This window comes from Phyllostomus discolor, chromosome 3 (assembly GCF_004126475.2).
Source record: "Phyllostomus discolor isolate MPI-MPIP mPhyDis1 chromosome 3, mPhyDis1.pri.v3, whole genome shotgun sequence".
In the NCBI taxonomy this organism is placed as follows: Eukaryota; Metazoa; Chordata; class Mammalia; order Chiroptera; family Phyllostomidae; genus Phyllostomus; species Phyllostomus discolor.
In genome coordinates this window covers 20987240-21008325 of record NC_040905.2, presented here as the reverse complement: position 1 = coordinate 21008325, position 21086 = coordinate 20987240, and the positions used below count along the sequence as shown (strand labels likewise).

Genomic DNA, 21086 nt, shown 5'->3' with positions numbered 1-21086 from the left:
ATTAATAAATCTTAGTTCATCTTTTTCCTCAACTACCACATAACTATCTGGTGCTCTTGAATTGTATTAAAACTTGAGTCAGTAAAGTAGATTACAGACCTTAAACATAGAATTAATGAAGTTCCATTTTAAGTTTTTTTGAGAAAATTTCATACTGTTTTCCACAGTGACTGCACCAGTCTGCATTCCCACCAACAGTGCACTAGGGTTCCCTTTTCTCCACAACCTTGCCAGACCTTGTAGTTTGTTGATTTGTTTATGATGGCCATCCTGACCAGTGTGAAGTGGTATCTCACTGTGGTTTTAATTTTCCTCTCTCTGATGGTTAGTGATGCTGAGCCTCCTTTCATATGACTGGGCCCTCTGTATGTCTTCTTTGGAGAACTGTCTGTTCAGGTCCTTTGCCCATTTTTTAATTGGATTGTTTGTCTTCCTGGTGTGGAGTTGTGAGTTCTGCCTTTTCAGCCAGTAATTCCACTGCTGAGATTATACCATAAGAATCCTGAAACACCAATTCAAAAGAACATATGCATCCCAATGTTCATAGCAGCACAATTTATAATAGCCAAGTGCTGGAAACAGCTTAAGTGCCCATCAGTACAGGAGTGGATCAAAAACTGTGGTACACTGTCATAATGAAATACTTCACAACAGAAAGAAAGAAAGAGCTCCTACCCTTTGTGACAGCATGGATGGAACTGGAATGCATTATGCTAAGTGAAATAAGCCAGGCGGTGAAAGACATATACCATATGATCTTACCTATAAGTGGAACCTAATCAACAAAACAAACAAGTGAGCAAAATATAACCAGGGACTTGGAAATAAAGAACAAATTGACAGTTACCAGAGAGGAAGAGGGAGGGTGATAGTGGGGGAAAGAAAGGAAAGGGTCATCAAGGAACAGGCAGGCATAAAGTACCTATGGACAAAGACAATGAGAGAGGGGAGGATTGAGGGTGGGAGGTGCAGGTAGGAAGAGCAGGTGAGAGTAATGCAGGGAACATAGGGACAACTGTAATTGCACAACAATAAAAAAGGAAGAAAAGAATTAATGAAGTTTAGATTTGTGCTGAAATTGCTTATTACATAAAACACAGCCTGATGAATGCTTTCATTGTATGCATATACACACATATACTTATCTTTCATATTTTCTTAGATAATATTAAGAATTCAAAGAAGTCTACCCCTGAATGTTGATGGAATTTGAATCATACATCTAACATTTTTTGTTTGATTTTAAGATGATAATTCTTAACTTGATGTAATGGATACATTTGACAATATGATGAAATATGTGAATCTTTTCAAAATATATCACAAACATTCACACGTAATTCACAGGATTTCTGGATGCCGTGTAACTCACCTGACAGTGTTGTGTTTGGAGCCCCTACTAGTTATAGGCTGGTAATATGTTTAATAATCAATTATGTTCTTTTTTAGAACTGTGAGACTCCAGTGACTTGAAATTTAAAACCTGGGATTCTGTGTTAGATCTGTTACTAAGAATATAAATGGTTTCAGATTTTCTATGTCTTAGTTTCTTTATCTCAAAATACACTACATAAACTTCAGCCCAAAGTTCCTATTATAGCTGTGAATTCCATGCTTTCTTTGATAAAAGTAAATTAAAGGACTGCCAACTTTGTGATATCAACATGTGTGTTTACCTATGTTACTGGTAAATGTTCTGAGGTATTGTGCTTTACAAGAACTATCAACATTAATCCTATTTTTAGTACAGTTCTCATTTCCACAGGGATTAAGCTTTGAGGATAGATGGGAATATTAAGAAATATATATTAATCCTTTTTACCATTCTTTTTGAACATATTAAGTTGAATTTTATAAACTAATACTCACATGCTCACAGCAGTCAGAAACGATATTATAATTTCTAAATGAAGTTATAGAAGAACATTGAGAAATTTATATTAAAAACCACAGTATCTCACAATCACATTCTTACGAGTAATATATATTCTACTCACAAACCAACATTAATCATAGAACATTATTTACATAAAAATTGGAGTTTGTTAAAAAAAGTAGTTTTTTTTAATTTGACAGAAACCATATCACTGTGCATATATGTAATTGTTTTAGCATGTTTAGAAAAAAACAAAATGAACAAATAAAATTTGTCTCAGTTTCTGCTTTAACCTACACACTTATTTGTCCCCCTTCCCAACTCTATTAAATACACTACCACAAAGAAAATGACTAAAAAAGCTAGAAAATGAAGATGTTAAGAAATAGCTGAAAATAATTATTTTAGTTCTCTTATTACATTATAGCTAAGTAATTATGATATTGTGATTATAAATAAATATGTTAATATCATAGTATTAAAATTATTCCATTGCTCACTAGTATTATCTCCTTAAAAAGAAAAACAACTTTATTTTGTAAAAACACATAACTACTTAAATTTAATTAAATAGCATGGTGATAATATGAGGCAGTTCTTCTGCTGAATAGAAACTAAGTTTATTAAATCTGAATTAATTAAAAATTGGCTGGCTTTGTAATGATTAAAGGATTAATTGAGCCCTACATTTAATTTTGAAACATATATATTTTGACCTTGGAGAGAAGAGAGGAGAAAGGAAATGACAGGAGAGCAATGTGAGAGCAAATAGAAGCACAGAGAAAGAGGAGAGAAGCATGAATAGCATTTTATTTATTTTTTAACTTTATTTTTTTAGATTTCAGTTTGTGTACTTGTGTTTTACCTTAAAGAGAATGCTTAAAAGTTGTATCTATTCTGTATTTCTGTTGCTGGATGTTTGGGAACTGAGAATATTTTTCATTTTAACAATTTTGAAGAACCTTTTTCTTTATGAATGGTAACAAGGTTTTACAAAAACAAAAATATCCTATAGGTGGCATCAGAATACAGTCCTGTATTTAATAAAAAGAGAACAAAACCCTGGCTGGCGTAGCTCAGTGGATTGAGCACGGGCTGGGAACCAAAGTGTCCCCGGTTCGATTCCCAGCCAGGGTACATTCCTGGATTGCAGGCCATAGCCCCCAGCAACCGCACATTGATGTTTCTCTCTCTCTCTCTCTCTCTCTCTCTCTCCCTCTCTCTCTCTTTCTCTCTCTCTTTTTCTCTCCCTTCCCTCTCTAAAAATAAATAAAGTCTTTAAAAAAAGTTTTAATAAAAAAAAAGAGAACAAAAGTGATATTTAGACTGCAAAATGAACTTTCTATTAGCAGTAGAAAATAATAAATTATTAACCTCTTATATTTGTCTACAATACCCTATTACAAACAAATTAAACTGTTTTGTTTTTGTATTTAAAATATCTTTTTCAGAGAGACATGTAATCATCAATACATTTCTAGGCACATCTTTAAATTCCAGCAAACCTCAGAGCAGACAGAACCAATTCTAAAAGAAGCATAAGTCCTTTCTCACAGGTGTGTAAAAAGCATTTATTTAAATGCAGTTTCATATCCCTTGCCTTGGATGCATAATTGAGATTATTCCAAAATGAAGACATCTCTATTTAAATTTTATATCAGAGAATAATATTTTCATTTGTTGATCTTGAAAAGACATGTTATTTATAGGTTTTGACTTTTACAAAGAACAATTTAAGATTATGCGTTCAATAATTAAATGTTAAATATTTTATTTTTACCATGATAAATATCTACGTAAGCAAAATAAGTTCATTGTTTATACACAATTTCTCAATTGAAATAGCATGTGTTCGAAGTAACAAGTCCAATTTAACTTTAAAAACTTGAGTGCAATGCATGTTTCTGTGCACAGATCAAAACCCACTTTAATGGCAACAATATACTTTAATTATAATGAAATATTACACAGTATGCGGATCATGTGCCATATTCTGAGTTTTGTGGTTCATAAGCACATTGTTATTTACATATGTGAACATACTCCTATAAGGGAGATGGAAGGGGCAGCACGGTTCCAATATAGTATTTCAGAAAATGTTCTGAGAATAACCCCATTCAACATTCTATTTCAAAATAAATAAAATGTTGTTTATTTATGTTCAAATTATTTGGTTTGAATTTATGTTAAAAATAATTTTGGAAAGTGATATAGTCTGTGTTTAGACCTTAAAATGCAAATTAGTTTATTAAAGGCATTGAGAGAAGTGCAATGATGAAAACTATTTAATTTTTAACATTAATTTGTATAACTTTATTGACCAGGGAGGTGCTATTAGAATTGTAAATATTGTTCTGTTTGATTTGTTTTATTTTGTGACACTTACTAGTTTCTAGTGGTACTGGTAGACTTCTGAAAGAAGCTACTCTAACTTGAACGGAGAAAATGGAGAATTTAACATTACCAAGCACAAAAGAGGCACACTAGAAAGAGGAGTTGCATGGATTGTTATTATTTTATTTTATTTTTATGGTATTTTATCTTATTATTTTCATCCTTCCTTTTTACTCTCCCCCAAGGAAAATGTATTTACAAACTCTCAACACAATCACTGGCACTTATCCATACAATTCTGTATGTAAAAGACCATGTAGAGTCCAAGTGTTCCAGACTAGAATGTAAAGCAGTACGATATATCCAAAGTGCTTTTCCACAATCAGGTTTTCAGTCTATTTCTTCCAGGGTTCCCTCTCCACCCACAGCCTAGTGGACCTTGGGAAATTTCCCTTTGGGCTCGGTGCTTCCTTCCTGAAAATAGCATTGTACATTCTACACCCTCTTTACCTGTTAGTCGTATGGAAACTCACTTGCTCTCTTTTACCACTCTCTTATGATCCTGATATGTTTTTTTCTCTGATTCTAGCTATCTTATATACTTCATCCTTTATTATGTCATTCCTCTACATGGGATGCATCAATTATTCCTATCTTACCAGATGAAATTAACATATCTTAACTTGCCACATGAAGCCATCGCATTTTACCAGTATTAAACTATTTGATTTTTTTTTTTTTTTGGCATATGATCAAGTTAAACCAAAATACAGCTCTTCTCTAAGTCACAAATAAGACCCTCTCTGCTTTTTCACACAGAAAGTAGTATGTTGTGCATTGCTGCGGTGAGTCAAAAAGAAATGGCTGTTATATCTGTTACATTCATCTCTGTTACATTTGTAACATTTGTAACAGAGATGAATTGCATAGTCAGAAACATAAAATGTGAAACCTAAAACTCTGTTTCTCTAAAGAAAGCTAATTTACTTTTTGGAGCCCGTTTCTGTTTGGTAGAGGAAAACTTATATAAGGTATTCTATTCATTCTCATTTTAAAAGTTTCACTCAGGTGAAAATTCAGTCAACTTCAAATATCTTTAGCTCACTCGCTGTCCACAGAATTCTTCCTGAGATTCTTCTGCTTCCCTAGGGCCCGGAGCCTTCTGAGATGTTTGCTAGATCACAGAGGGGAGCTGAGCCGTGCCTCGTTCGGTCTCTCAGTCTCGTCCACTTTGTCTCCGCTGCAGACACTCAGCATCTCCCTGACCCCGGGACCCTGAAGAGGACTCCAGTATTGCTGCCCTAAAACAGTCTTTCGGATTGTTGATTGTTTAACTGGTAATTAAAAAACAAAAGACTCAGGAAGAATGTTTGATCCCCCTCCTCCCCACCTAAGAGATGCAGATAGAAAGTCCTGCTCTAGAAAGAAAATGTAGCATATTTGCCTTGGTAGGGTAGGTAGAAAGGTCCCAAGCAGGGGCTTATTAGCTACAGCATGATTGGTGCCCCATTGTTTCCAGGTTGACTAGCAAGAAAGTGCCTGCTGTGCAGGTTTTGCTCTTTCTTAACTGCCAGTCAATTGCCTACATCCTTTGAAGTCTTAAACATCCTCTCCCTCCCCCATTTTGCTTTGTCCCTAAAAACACATAAACCTCAACTCTGCAATGCGTTTTGGCACTCATTTTCATATGGCATCCTTAATGTGCATTCACATAATAAACTTCCTACATTTTCCCTTGTTGATCTGACTCTGTTCATTTGTTTATTAGCTCAGCTAGAATTTCAAAGATTGAAGAAAATTTATTTTTAGACCCCCCACCCCAAATCCATTGATACCATGAGGAATGATTTTATCTCATCCAGCAGACTGCAGCAGCCCCTCATCACCATGGCGGTGAATCTCTGTGACCTGAGGAACCTCTTGAAGCTGCCTGGGGTGACTCGTAAGAAGCCAGGCTGTGGCTGACTTGCAACCCATGGAAACTCAGCAGTGTTTGGTATAGACTTCACAGAAGTCCAAATGGGCATTTTCTCTACTTCTATCATCCCTTGTCACCTCTTGGGTTTGTCTTCGGCCCTGGAAATGTCAAACGTATTCTCCAGGTTTTATAGTTCAGCATAGTCAACAGGTGGTTGTTTATTTCTGTGCATAGAATCACACTTAGTGTTATAGAAAGGCTTTCTCTGGAACCTTCTCTAACAGTAGAGAAAGGGGGAGGGAACTGTACCTTAAGAACTGTTTCCTGAACTCCTTCTTTTTGATTCCTTGCCATTGTCTACTTTTGCAACTCTACATAGAATTAGTTTGTCTGACACCAGGGACAAGATGACACTTAGGATTTGCTGTCTTTGTCCTCAGCTATAAACTGCCTCCCACTTCCTTTTAGTCTGGGGCAAATGGAAAGGAAAGCTGTAAAGAAACTTTGGGAGAAGAAATGTATCCCCTCTAATGAAAATATCTCAAATGTTAAAAAGCCTTTATTTAATTGTTCTATAAAAATTACAATCTACCTTGGCCGGTGTGGCTCAGTGGACTGAGTGCTGCACTGTGAACCAAAGGGTCACTGGTTCAATTCCAGAACGGGGTGCATGCCTGGGTTGTGGGCCAGGTCTCTGGTAGGGGATGTGTGAGAGGCAACCACATATTGATGTTTCTCTTCTCTTTCTCTCTCCCTTCCCCTCTCTCTGAAAAAAATAAATAACATTAAAAAAATTACAATCTTCTCCCCTCTCTCCTCTCTCTTCTTGTATGATTATTAAAATTTACATTTTAAGGTTCCTTTATCCTGCATTGCTGTAGTGAGAATTAGGCTCTTCCACATGATCACAAAGAAAGAATTTGGAGGACCCACACAAGGGAGATTGTGGGGTGGCAAGATGGTTTATGCACATGGAAACAGAAGCTGCTTCCCGAGTTTCCAGTGTCTCATCTCCTGCTGTCCTGGCATAGAAAAAGACCCACTGAGCCCCCAGGAAGGCCAAGACAAGAGCCAGTCTCCAGAGCTTCTGATTCATACTAAAACTTAGTTTTTGGGAGCCCACAGGCAGTTCTTAGGCGGTCTCAGACCCCATTCACATACCTTAACTTATTTCCATTCCTAGTTGCTCTGGGGGGTGAGTCCCCATGGCTATCAGCCATGTGGCTGCTAAGGCTGCATGGCTTTGGAGAAAGGAAGCATGAGTACATGGTGCGAGCATAAGTCATGAGTGAGAGGGAGAACTTATTACTCTTGGAGCCCTTGTCATCTTCTGAGTGCCTTGCAGCTACTAGATAACATGGCCATGTGCTCCTCAGCAAGGGAGCATATGAATGAAAAGAGTGCATCACCAGGTGGGCAAGAGCGATAACTTCTGTGTTCCCCTGGGGTTATATTATCTCGGGCTAGGGATGGACCTGGTGCCTTTTTCAAAGAACCGATCAATTTCCCACACTTCTACAGGCTTTGGATGGGTTTACCTCCCAACCAATGCCTTGTTTCCCCAGGACAGATTGATAGGTCTTTTTGGTTCAGCACCTCTCCTATGCCATTTTGACTTCTATTGCACATATGCCCACCCTCCCTTCCTCCCACCTGGAAATCTGGTACTGGAGGGCAGAGGGGAGTAGTGTTAATCTTCCTAGTGGAGCACAAAGCCGGCATGTGATGCTGTAGCTTTCTGGTTACCAAGCAGGAGTATGCTTTTCCCATTTTATTCAGCTGAATGTCTGCTTTCTTTTGCTCTCTTTCTTTGTCAATATCTAGTTCAATACTGGCGGTAACAATAAGACTATGTTGTTTCTTATCTTTCTTTACCTCTTCTTACTTTTTTTTTCCTTTTTTTCTTTTCTGTCTACTCTTCTCTGGTTTCCTTTTTTCCCTCTTTTATTCCTTTCATTTAGTTATCTTTGTTCCTTTTAGGTGTGTTATTGAAATAATCATAGTTATGGTCTGCTATGTGTCAGAGGAAGGAAAGAAAAGAAAGTGTATGGTTGTATTCAAAATCATTAATAAGGACTTAGTAAGGGCCCAAAGAATAGTTACTTCTAATCAAACAACATTATTTATCAACCTTCTTCCCATGTCTTCAACATGGCATAAATAATTCCCTGTTTTCACAAATTTATCCTAAGCACATCAGTTTCATACATTTATCTTCAAAGACTAACCTGATATATACAAGGTATGTCCAGAGGTAACCAGCCATGCAAAATTAAAAATAGAAACATTTATTGGAAAAGATACAAGATAAAAGAAACATTGTACATAGGACAATGAAACCTCAGTCCCCTTCAAAGTAGGCACCATGGTACCTCACAAAGATCCAGTTGCCATCGGCTGCCCTGTTGTATTTTCCTGAATCTTGTCATTGATCTAATCTCCCTTCCATTTCAAAGCTGGTTTTAGTTTTGGGAAAGGGCAGTAGTTTCAGGGCATCAAATCTGGGCTGTGGGAGGGCTTAGTCACCTGGGTGACTTGATGTTTCACCAAAAAACAGTATATGAGAAGTGATGCACGAGTGGGTATGTTGTCCTGATGATGCTGCCAATCACCGCTGCCCATAGCTTTGGCCTTCTGAATCATCCAAAAAGTTTCCATGGAGGAATGTTTAAGCTTAGCGAAAACTTTGATGCAGGTTTGTCTCTCAGTGATTTTGAATATGACGGCCACACGGTATATATGTTCGCTCAGCAGCATCTACATACACATGGACTAGTCAGCCCCCACTGACTAGTAGTACAGTGAAGTCCTCATTGTCCACACATGCACATTCCAGTCCACTCTGCTTAGCTGCCAGGTTACATCCATATCACACAAACCATGCTTGTTATATCAGCAATGGCTGGACTTTTCCTGGAAAGACCTTGCCATACTCCAAATTTATTTCACTCCAGCATAGAGATTCTGTGACTTAGGAAGAATTCTGCCTGGTTATAGACTTTCACTGCAGACACATGCACAAAGTTCCCATGGCTGAACAGCATTTTCTACAATTAAAAAAATCATATGGGTGAGAAGTAGATTCCATCTTTCTACTGCAAACATGGGAGAATCTGAGGATATTGTGCTGTATCTTGTATGACTGAACAGAAACCATTGATTTCCATTGAGCCCACATGAAAAGTTTAAATGCATTCAAAACACTGATTATTAAGGTATTAATAACTGTTGTAGCTAGTGCTGTCCGGAATAGAAAATGAACAAAAATTAAAATTTTCCAGAAAAATTGATGTAAATTGCTCATATACTATAGTATGTAATTTAATATGCTAAAAGCATTGCTTTGTTGTAAATAAGAAAGTCCAACTCTACAACTTCACAATTGTATGAATGATGTTGGAGATGTCTTTAAGTCTTGAGCTTCAATATTGTCCTCCTCAGTGTCTGTGTTGACAATCTGTCCTAGTGTTATGGTCAGGATTAAATGGAATTGCTTATTTGAGGTGCTAAATCGTGTCCTGCACAGATATGCTCAATAAATTTCAACTGTTTTAAATAAAACTCCTTTGTAAAATTAAAGCTAAGTTATTAATTTGAGATTCCAAACAGAGAGAGAAGCAAGAGTAATTATTCAAACAACCAAATGATCTGACAAAAAGTAGCTTGACAGAGCAATTCTAACTTCTTTGTTTTGGTTTTCATAGTGACACTTTGAGATTATAGTATTCAAAAGACATGTGTTATGATAACTATTTAAAGTAAATAGGATAATTGAGACAATTTGCAAGACATTTGCCCATGACTTTTGTAACATGCATGCCAAAACATGAAAAGTAGATCCTTATTTTGATTAATATGAAAATTTCCTTCGAATATTTTTGGTGCAAACAGAAGTATGTTATTAATGGAACAGATCAAAAGGAAAGTAGTCTGAAATGCTATGACACAGAAAACTTTTGTCACATTGTCTGTATTAAATCTCAGAGGTGCATAGTACTTAAAAGGGATTCATGTGGTGGATGAAAAGGATCACACACTTGAAAACACGTCCAGTGTGGAGAAAATCAACATAATTATGATTATTTGTAATCACTAAAATTACATATTTTAACCCTGTGTTGCTCACTGGAATAAAACGTAGGTTGTACAGCATGTAGTGCATTGTGTTACTATCAGATGGACTGCTGGTTTGGACAGCTAAGAATTATGTGCGAGTGTGCTATTTGTGAGTGCAATTTCAAGGTTTTTTGTTTTTTGTTTTTTTTTTTAGTCCTTAGGTTGGGTCTTTCATTTATAATTCATGTAAATGACAGAGAATTCACCTTTAAGAAAAATTTATACATTTTTCAATTTTTAAAGGTTTTATTCATTTATTTTTAGAGAGGAGAAGGGAGGGAGAAAGAGAGGGAAAGAAACATCAATGTGTGGTTGCCTTTTTTAGACTCTCTACTGGGAAAGTGGCCTGCAACCCAGGCATATGCACTAGACTGGGAATTGAACCAGCAACTCTTTGGTTCACAGGCCAGCACTCAGTCCACTGAGCCATACCAGCTAGTGCTAAATTTTTCACAGTAAATGGTTATATTGTGTTTCATGAGAATGTACTTGGCATTAAACAGTGCACTGGCTGCTTTTATCAAGATTAATATTGTGTTTATTTGAGTGCTTGAAATTCAGTACAGTATACAGATAAAAAACATGTTTTCTGACTTGCTTAAATTAAAAAAAATATATACACCTAATTTACTACATTCTCACCCTCCAGCTTTTTGATATACATAACATGCAGAGAGAAATTCTTCTTCTTAAAATCCAGTAAATATTATGGTAATAGACCAGCTTAGATCTTTTGTATTCATGCATTTGAGATGTTTCCTATATTTTTCTCTAAACACTATAGTAAGCAATTGCTGTTCTAAACACTTTTTTTGTAATTACTTGCAAGCAGTCGGGACTAAATAGAAATGTAATATAGATATAAAAATTCATTTTTTTTACAATATCTACCATTTTTCTGTTCAATATCTTAATTTACTTAAACATAACAAGAAGTTCTATAGTAGAAATGCTTATCTAGCTAAACTCATGGAAAGTAGGTCAATCGGAGCCCTCAGAGCAACATGCTAATTAAATAAGGTGGTAGCATTGATCCTTCTTCAGCCCCATTTGTTTTGCCAGCACCAAAAGTTCTGTAAGTAGAAGTCTGCATGTTTAAAACCAACTGTCTATGTTCCAACACATTATTTTACAGGGGAAACTAAACCCATCACGCCTCAAGGCATAAGGGAATGGGTCAGTTCAAGTCCCAGTGTGAATTTGTGAATTAGAGATTTTCAGGAGACAAGGTCAAGTTCTCTCTGAGAAAAAGTGGCAGACTTCTAAGTGAACCAAAATATCACTGGAGGTTTACAAAGGAGAATTAATCATCGCCAAGCAAGTCTTCCAGTTATCTGACCTATTGGTGGGGGGTGGTCAAGAAGGAAGGTTTCATGCCATCTATAGTCCAAAGACATACACATTCTATCTGGTGAAGAGGTAATCACTCTACCGCAAATAATAGCAATTTGTCTAAAACGAAACAAAAATAAGCAAATAAACACAATTTAGCATCAATAAATATATTTTCAGTTTTCTTTATGTGTATAGTAGAAGTTTGAATCTTTTTTCCCCCCATTTAAGACAGGGAATGCTTTATTCAAACCCATCGGAGAAATAAACTGGGTCTGTAACAAACCATCATGTTTTAAAGCACAGGCCAGTGATTGTACATGAGTATACACTGCTACATACAAATTAACTGATCAGACCACAACTTTTCAATGTTTAAAACAGAATAAGCTTCCCTGTAAAAGCAGCACCGTTGTGACATTTTTAACTTTAGTATTCCTCTCCTTCTTCCTCACCCTCTCCTTCCACAGAATCCACACCAACCTCCTAAAAATTCTTCTCTAGGGCGGCCATGTCCTCACGGGCCTCAGAAAACTCTCCTTCCCCCACTCCCTGACCCATGTAGCAGTGGACATAGCCATGCTTGGCATATATCAGGTCAATCTTGTGGTCCAGACGAGCCCAGGCCTCAGCAATAGTGTCGGTGTTGCTCAGCATGCACACATAGCTCTCTGGACTTCAACCAGGTCTCCATCAGGCACCACCGTGGGAGTCTGGTAACGAATGCCAACTTCGAAGCCAGTGGGGCACCAGTCCACAAACTGGATGCTGCACTTGGTCTTGATGACAATGGCAGCATTGACATCTTGGGGAACCATGTCACCATGGTACAACAGGCAGCAAACCATGTATTTACCGTGACAAGGGTCACAGTTCACCATTTGGTTTGCTGGCTCAAAGCACAAATTGGTGATCTCTGCTACAGAAAGCTGCTTGTGGTGGGCTTTCTTAGCAGAGATGACAGGGGCTTATGTGGCCAGAGGGAAGTGGATGTGGGGATAGGGCACCAGGTTAGTCTGGAATTTGGTCAGATTGACATTCAGGGCTCCATCAAACCAGAGGAAAGCCATGATGGAGGACATAATTTGACCTATCTGCCTATTTAGGTTAGTATAGTTTGGATGCTCGATATCGAGGTTTCTATTACAGATTTTGTAGATGGCCTCATTGCCAACCATGAAGCCACAATCAGCGTGCTCCAGGGTGGTATGGGTGGTTAGGATGGAGTTGTAGGGCTCCACTACAGCTGTGGAAACCCGGGGGGCCTGGGTAAATGGAGGACTCCAGCTTGGACTTCTTGCCATAATCAACAGAGAGATGCTGCATCAGCAGGGAGGAGCCTGGAACCAGCTCCCCCATCATAGCTGTGGAAAACCCCAACAAGCCCTGAAGACGTGTGCATTGGTCAGCCAGTTTCTGAATTCAGTCCAGGGCGAAGTCAATGATCTCCTTGCGAATGGTGTAGCATCCACGGGCATCTGCCATAGTTGTTGGCAACATCTTCCTTGCTTGTGATCAGCTGCTCAGGGTGGGAGAACTGGTGGTAGGTAGCAGTGTGAACTTCATCAATGACCATGGGTTCTAGGTCTACAGACACTGCCTTGGGAACATGCTTGCCAGCACCTGTCTCACTGAAGAAGGTGTTGAAGGAGTCACCCTCCCCCACCTCTCGGTGGTCTTGTCACTTTGGCCATTGGGCTGGATGCCATATTCCAGGCAGTAGAGCTCCCAGCAGGCATTGCCGATCTGGACACCAGTCTGCCCAACATGGATGCAGATGCATTCACGCATGGTTGCTGCTTTGCAGCTGCCGAGCAGATGGCAGAGAGGAAGAAGAGAAGTTGTTGCTTCTTACAGCACATCTCTTAGGTGTTTGATGTAAGAGAATCTGCCTGAATTCTCTTTGTACTACTTGTAACATTGATTCCCTCATTAACGAGAAAAGTAAAATCTTCAGCTTGTAATTATTTATATTTGTGCGAGAATTAGCATTTTTCCTTTAAGTACTATATCCCTTAACAATTACTTGCTCTGACCCTGAGTTTCCTCTCTATAATTGGGAATAATAATAGCTACCACATGGTGTTCGGAGAACTGAATGCTTATAAGGCACGTAAAGTTCCTAATTTTCTTTTGACAGTGACCAGATATTAAAAATAGTTATTAATATCTTGTTTTATCTAATGAATTCCTTTATGCAATTTCTTTTTCCATTATTCCAGTCTTTAAGATGCTTCCTCTTTGTGATGATCTTGCACAACATCTAGAACTGAATTCTTCTATACCCTGGGTATCTGTTATAATCCCTATCATATCAAAATAACTCACTCAGGCCTGTCTTTTCCACATTAGTGTATCCAATTTGAGGATAGGCATATGTCAGTGTCTCATTTTTTTTCCCTTAGTCTAACTGTAATACATTATATATTAGATATTAAATAAAAAGTGACAAATAATAATCAGAGCAAAACAAATATTTTTTTTTTACTTCTACCTTTATCCATAATGACCACATGCCCCTTTGCTTTCTTACCTCCCTTCTCTTTTATCTTAATCCAGAGAATCACTCACTTCAACTCTTAAATATTCTTGTCTTTTCTGTCTTAAAAAGAAAATCACCTTTTAAAGATACAACTCCACTTCCTGTGCTAACTTCCTCCTCTTTACAACCAACTTTTGCCATTGTTGTCCACATTTGATGTTCAATCACCTTTTACATCCTTTGCCATTTGGTTTTTGCCTTAACAATACAGTTAAGTTCTGCACCGTCCCTTATTTTATGTTTTATTAATTTTATTATATTTAATTAGGTGTAGCTGGTATACAATATTATATTTCAGGTGTACAATATAATGCCTTACAATGTGATCACTTCACTAAGTCTAGTGGTCATCCGTCACCGTGCAAATTCATCACAATATTACTGACTGTATATTTCTTCACTTTATCCACCCATTTCCACACTGAATCCCTCCTGTCAATCACCTTTTTGATTTCTATGTCTAAGAGTCTATTTTTGTTTTGTTTTGTTTATAGGATTGTTTGATTCTTTCAGGTTCCACAGATAAGTGAAACCATGCAGTATTTGACTTTCTCTGTCTGACTTGTCTGACATAGCATAATACACTTTAGGTCTATCCATGTTGTCACAAGTGGTAAAATTTCATTGTTTTTTATTGTTGGATAGTATTCAATTATACATATGGAGGTTCTCAGCAGCATTTAGCACTGCCCAAAGCACTTCCCTCTGGCACTGAGCACTGCTGAAAACTCCTCTCTAGGCTCCTAAAGCTGTTTTGAAGGATTTTCTCTTTCCTCACTGTGAACCTCTTAGTCCCCTGTATTTGCTCTCATTCACGTCCACCCATCCTTTAAATGCTGGGAACGTTCCTAAGCCCTTTTTACTTTCTATTTTAGATGTCCTTATTCCGGGATCTCATTTTCAGTCATAGTTTCAATTACCATATATCTCATTCAAGTCATTGATTTTTAACTTCATCCACAGGGATGTGTTTTACATCACAATTATGATTGGTCCTTTGAAGGCCAGGGATACCACGCGTCCACTACACAGGGAACTACATTTGTATAAAGTACTCCAAATGATTCTTATATGAAAACAGATTGGCAATCCCTAGTCTGGGAGATTATCTACTTTGAAAACTTGAGTTATTATTTATATATTAAATAATCCCACTTGCCACTTCTAAAATAGACCACCTCAACGGTCTTTATATTCTTGAATATTGCATTTAACTCTCAAAATCCAAATTTAAGTTCCGGCTGCAAACAGTGTTGTTGCAACAAGATATATATGATTAAACAAAAAAAAAATCAGAAAGAATCAAAACATCTCACAATGCAAACAATATTTTATACAGTAAAAACACATTTTCATTAATTGGGTTTTGAAACTGAACCCAACAGTATATTAAAAAAACAATTATACCATCAAATTAACCATGACTCTCTGTATACAAGTATTGGGACGATGGATGAATTAACATAACCTAATTTATATTGACAATGCTAACTCAAGTGAGTTAGAAACTCAGTTATATGTATGGATGATACCACATTATATTTATAGATGCAAAGCTGTACATGTATTATAAATTAAAATTCAGCCCTGATTAAGCTCCAGGCTGTGAAGCAAGGGGTTACCAGGTCGATTGCCAGTCAAGGCACAGGCCTTGGTTTCAGGCCAGGTCCCCGGTGTGAGGCATGTGTGAGGCCACCACACTTTGATCTTTCTCTCTCTTCCTCTCTCTCTAAAAAAATAAACAAAAATCTTAAAAAATTAAAAATTCAGAGTTATTAATATGCATTATATGCTTTATCTTTGGTAAATCCAGGGCATATTAAACAAATTTTATAGCTATTAAAAATAAACAAAGCCCTGGCTGGCGTAGCTCAGTGGATTGAGCGCAGGCTGCGAACCAAAGTATCGCAGATTCGATTCCCAGCCAGGGTACATGTCTGGGTTGCAGGCTGTGACCCCTAGCAACCGCACATTGATGTTTCTTTCTATTTCTCTCTATTTCCCTCCCTTCCCTCTCTAAAACTAAATAAATAAAAATATTAAAAAATAAAATAAAATAAACAGTAATATCTCTTTCCTCTAATCCCTAAATCATGCTTAACCCTACAAATTTATACTGCTTCAATAACCACTACAACCCTCTAAAGTAGGACCTAATTGCCAGAAATCATATCTAAAGAATTCAGAGATGACGTACAAATGCAGTGTGTTAAATAACGCATATTAGGGGCAATGAATACGGAGGGTTTTATGTCAGAAACAAACGAATGAACCAAGACACTCAAATAACAGATCATTATTGATTGATTCCTTTTGAAGACATATTGAATTTTAGGTAGTTCCAACATCTTCATTTTTAAATTTTCAACTTATGGAAGTTTCTGTTTGATTAAACTATATATGTGCCTAAAATATACAGAGAGCACTAAAAGAAATACCTGATACTGCATTAAAAAATATACCTAAACATCCTGCTAAACAATATCTAGGAAAAAATGCTGATAAAGAGCATTTTAATCCATGAATTTTAGTCTGCTCATACCCTATGGTATTTTCAGAGAAGTAGTGAATGGCGTTTTGTAAAGTCAATATATCCATGTTTCAGAGAGAATGTACCATTGACACGAAAGTGGATATTAAATATTTTTGTGAGGAATATTTGCTAAGATAAATACCATTTCTCATAAATAGAAAACTTGCAACTAAAATTCAGTTACAAATACTGAAAAATCATTTTATCTTAGCAATCCTGTTACAGAACAACAAAGGGGGCCTGGGATGATATACTATTACCGAAAGGAACCCCCAGGTTTGTTATGTCTGCCACCAGAGGAAAGACATCTCTCAATGCCAGAGATTTGTGAAAAGGAAAGGAAATGTTTATTTAAAGCTAGTCACAGACTTAAAGTAGTGACCTAATGTCTTCATCAAAATCCCAAAGTCCCTTAAAACACACACAGTCCTTCCTTCCCACCTTTGCCTAGTCTGGGGTACTGTATTTCAGGAAAAGAAATAAAAGTCCATGGCTCAGGCAGCCCCCGGTTCTTCTCAGTAATCTGTCTCAGCTGGTAGGCCTCCTTCGGTTCCTGGTACCATCAGCTGTGTCTCCAGGATCTCTGCTAAAGCTGGGTGGTGGTTCCCCCTTCTAGAGCTGCGGGGGTCCCCACTCTGGCAAAGCCTCGAGGTTCTCTCTCCCAGGGCCACAGGAGTCTCCACTCTGCCAAAGCCGTGTGGTTCTCCCCCCACACTATGGCTGCAAGGGTAGGGCACTCACCACTCTGCCAAAGCCAAGTCTCGATTCTCTGCTAGAGCCACATGGTGATTCTCTCTAGCAGGGTTGAGGGAGTCCTCACTCTGCTAAAGACCAAGTGGTTCTTTCTTACATGTCCACAGCTGCGTGGCTCTCTCTGCACAATGGCCACAGGAGTCTCCACTCTGCCAAAGCCGTGCAGTTCTCTAATGGCTGCTGCATCTGGTTTAAATCCCCACACCAATCATCCTCTGTAGCCCCATTTCCGACTCCTCCTACAATCAGTTACACCTGCCAGTTCTCTCAAAGTCTTCCAGCTTTACTGGGCTGCCATTGTGAGTCTGGGCAGGTGTGGCCCCATGTCATGGAGACAATCTTCTCCAAGTTCCCACGCAGGCACTGTAACTCGGGGGACCTGCCCCCCACCCAGTTCTGTCTTGTGGGGGGGAAGTTACTTCCATCCCCCTGGCTCAGAGCATGGCTATAGCTATTTAACATATCTATGCAACCAGTTAAAGGTTATAGATATGTTAAATGACCACACCAGAGGTTAGCTGCAAAGCTGTTGTTATGCAAAACAGCTCTCAGTGGTCCTGCTCCATTTGTCCCTTCCCCCAACCCACACCTGTGGTGGGGGGTGGTGGTGGTGAGGACATCCTAATATTTCCTGAACACAGTGAGTTCTGAACCCTGTTCCAAATCCCTATTTGGGCCTCCCCTCCTGGCTGCACCCTGTTATAATCCTACAATCAAGAATAATTTAAAATATCTTATGTTCATTGCAGCTTTATTTACAATAGCCAAGATCTGCAAGCAGACCAAGTGTCTATCAGTAGACGTGTGGATAAAACGGCTGTAGTACATTGTACAATTGCATATGACTTGGACATGAAAGAAAGAAAAGAAAAGAGAAAGAAGAAAAGAAAGAAAGGAAGGAAGAGAAAAAGAAAGAAAGAAGAGAGAAAGAAAGAGAAAGGGAGGGAGGGAGGGAGGGAGGGAGGGAGGAAAGAAATCTTACCCTTTGCAACAGCTTGGATGGACCCAGAGACCATTATGCTAAGTAAAATGAATCTGTCAGAGAAAGACAAATACTGTATGATTTCACTCATATATGGAATCTAATAAGAATCAACTAACAATCAAAACAGAGACAGACACATAGAGAGCAGCCTGACAGTTGTCAGGAGTAGGGGATAGGTGAAGGGACTGAGAAAAAGATGAAAACCTCTGGACATGGGCGAGTGTAGGGATGGCTGGGGAAGGGGTGGGGGTAGGTAGAGAAGAGTCTAGAGGCTGAGACAAATTTAAAAAAAGGAAAATAGTATACATATTGGGGGTAACCAAAAAAAAAAAAAAGCTTAATAAAGATAACAAAGGCCCTGGCTGGAGTAGCTCAGTGGATTGAGCACAAGCTGCAAACCAGGCACCGCAGGTTCGATTCCCAGTCAGGGCACATGCCTAGGTTGCAGGCCATGGCCCCCAGCAACTGCACATTGATGTCTCTCTCTCTCTCTCTCTCTCTTCTCTTTCCCTTCCCTCTCTAAAAGTAAAATAAATAAAATCTAAAAAAAATAACAAAAAGGATTTTAAAATAAAGTGATAAATCAATCATTACCATAAAAGAAATTTATTTTATTGTGCTTTGGCAGAATTGTATTACCTCTCTATAAGTAATATTATGTTTTTAATGACTGCTTACATTAATTATCAGAATTTTCCAATGAAGAACTGTTGCTGAAGTAATTGTCTTGGATAAAACATTTAAATAATCAAAAGGTAAAGTTCTGAGGATTGTTGATATGACATAGAAGTAGAATTGGGCAGTTAATTCATAAGTAAAATATTAGTTCCCTATGGAGTTCCCCACAGGGTATTTAATAAAGTATTAATATTGGCAGATTATAAAACTCAATTTCTACAAAGTATACTTTGGAAAATTCTGGCCCAGGGATACAAAAGTTTGAACTAAAGATAAGGAAATGATTAAAGTTAGAAAGTATTTTCCTTTAAAATTTATCTACTCTGGGAAATTCAGGCATAGCAGAATAAAAATCTAGATCTCTAGAATCTGACTAATCTTCCCATTTATTTGTCTGTTCTATACATATTTAAAATAGAATACAGAGGGGACCAAAGTTTTGTCACGCCTGAAACTGTGCCTTTTGGGATATTGATTCTAAGCTGGTTGTTAAGAAAGGAGAGACACAGAAAGAACTTTTGATTCTCCTCCTTTCCTGTCTAAGAAATTCACGCGAAAGGAACATCTCCAGGAAGGACTTTTAGCACATCCCCCCTAGAATGGCAGACAGGAAGGCTCCATGCAGACATCTATTAAGTACACCACCTGTGCCCCCTCGTTTCTTGATTGTCTGGCAGGAATTTACATGCCCCATGTGTTCTGCTCTTCCTCCCCTACCTATAAGTTTCTTTTGAAGTTTTCGAGATCCATCCCCTCTTTCTTTTGTTCAAAATGGCATATAAACCTCAACTGCCCAAAGTGTTAGGGTCTCATTTTTATGATACAACCAGCATGTGTATCTGTAATAAACTTTACACATTTTTCCTGTTAATGCATATCTGGTGATTAGATTATTAGCCCAGCTAAAAGAACTTAGAAGGTTGGAGAAAAAGCTGATGTTTTAGCTCCCAAAAGTACCTATACAGTGAGTCGATTTTTTTCTTTTAAATTTTTAAATTTATTGGGGTGACATTGGTTAGTAAGATGATATAGGTTTCAAGTGTATATTTCTATGATACACGATATTCTGTATATTGTCTTTTGTGCCCACTACCAAAGTCAAATCGTCTCCTGTTATCATGTATTTGACCCCCTTTACCCTTTACTGCCTCCCCCACACTCCTTAACTCTGGTAATCACCATATTGTTTCCAGTATCTGAGTTTTTGCTTGTTTGTTTTTCTTGTTCTTTTGTTGCTTTCCGTTTCAGATCACACATATCAGTGAAATCATGTGGTTGTTAACTTTTTCTGTCTGACATTTCGCTTAGCATGATATTCTCACAGTCCATCCATGCTGTCCCAAATGGCAGTATTTTATCTTTTCTTATGGCTGAGCAGCATTCCATAGTATATATGAACCGCAGCTTTATTTGATCATCTATCAAACTTCACTTCCGTTATTTTCATGCCTTGGCCACCATGAATAAGGCTGCAGTGAACCTGAGGTTGCTTATATTTTTCTGAATAAATGTTTCCATTTTTTTTTTGTATGTAGATTCAGAGAAGAGAGGTTGCTGGGTCATAGTGTAACTCCATTCTTAAATTTTTGAGGAACTGTCATACTATTTTCCATAATGGTTGTACAGTTTACATTCTCACCAGCTATAATTGAAGGTCCTTTTTCTCCACAACCTCTCCGACACTTGTTTTTACTTTTCTTCTTGATAGTAGTCATTCCAGCAGGTGTGAGGTGTTATCTCACTGTAGGTTTGGTTTGCATTTCCCTAATAGCTATCTTTTTCTCTCTTTCCTTCTACCTACTCTTTTGTATTCTCCTCCCTCTCTCTCTCTCCCCCTCTCCTCCCCCTGTCTCCCGCCCTTCTCTCTCTTTCTCTCCTTTTATGGAATGATGAAAAGATTCACTTCTTGCCAAAGTTCTAACTATGATATAACCAGTGAGTGATGATCCACAAGCCTTTTTACCTGTTGAGGTCAATAAAGATGTGAAATAGATTCATATGAAAGGCATGATGTAGATT

At 37.9% G+C, this 21086-nt stretch overlaps 1 pseudogene; it reads right to left on the bottom strand.

The window, feature by feature from the left end:
* Positions 1-11896: 11896 nt before the first annotated feature.
* On the bottom strand, positions 11897-14605 carry LOC114496143 (annotated as a pseudogene).
* Between the last annotated feature and the right edge of the window lie 6481 nt (positions 14606-21086).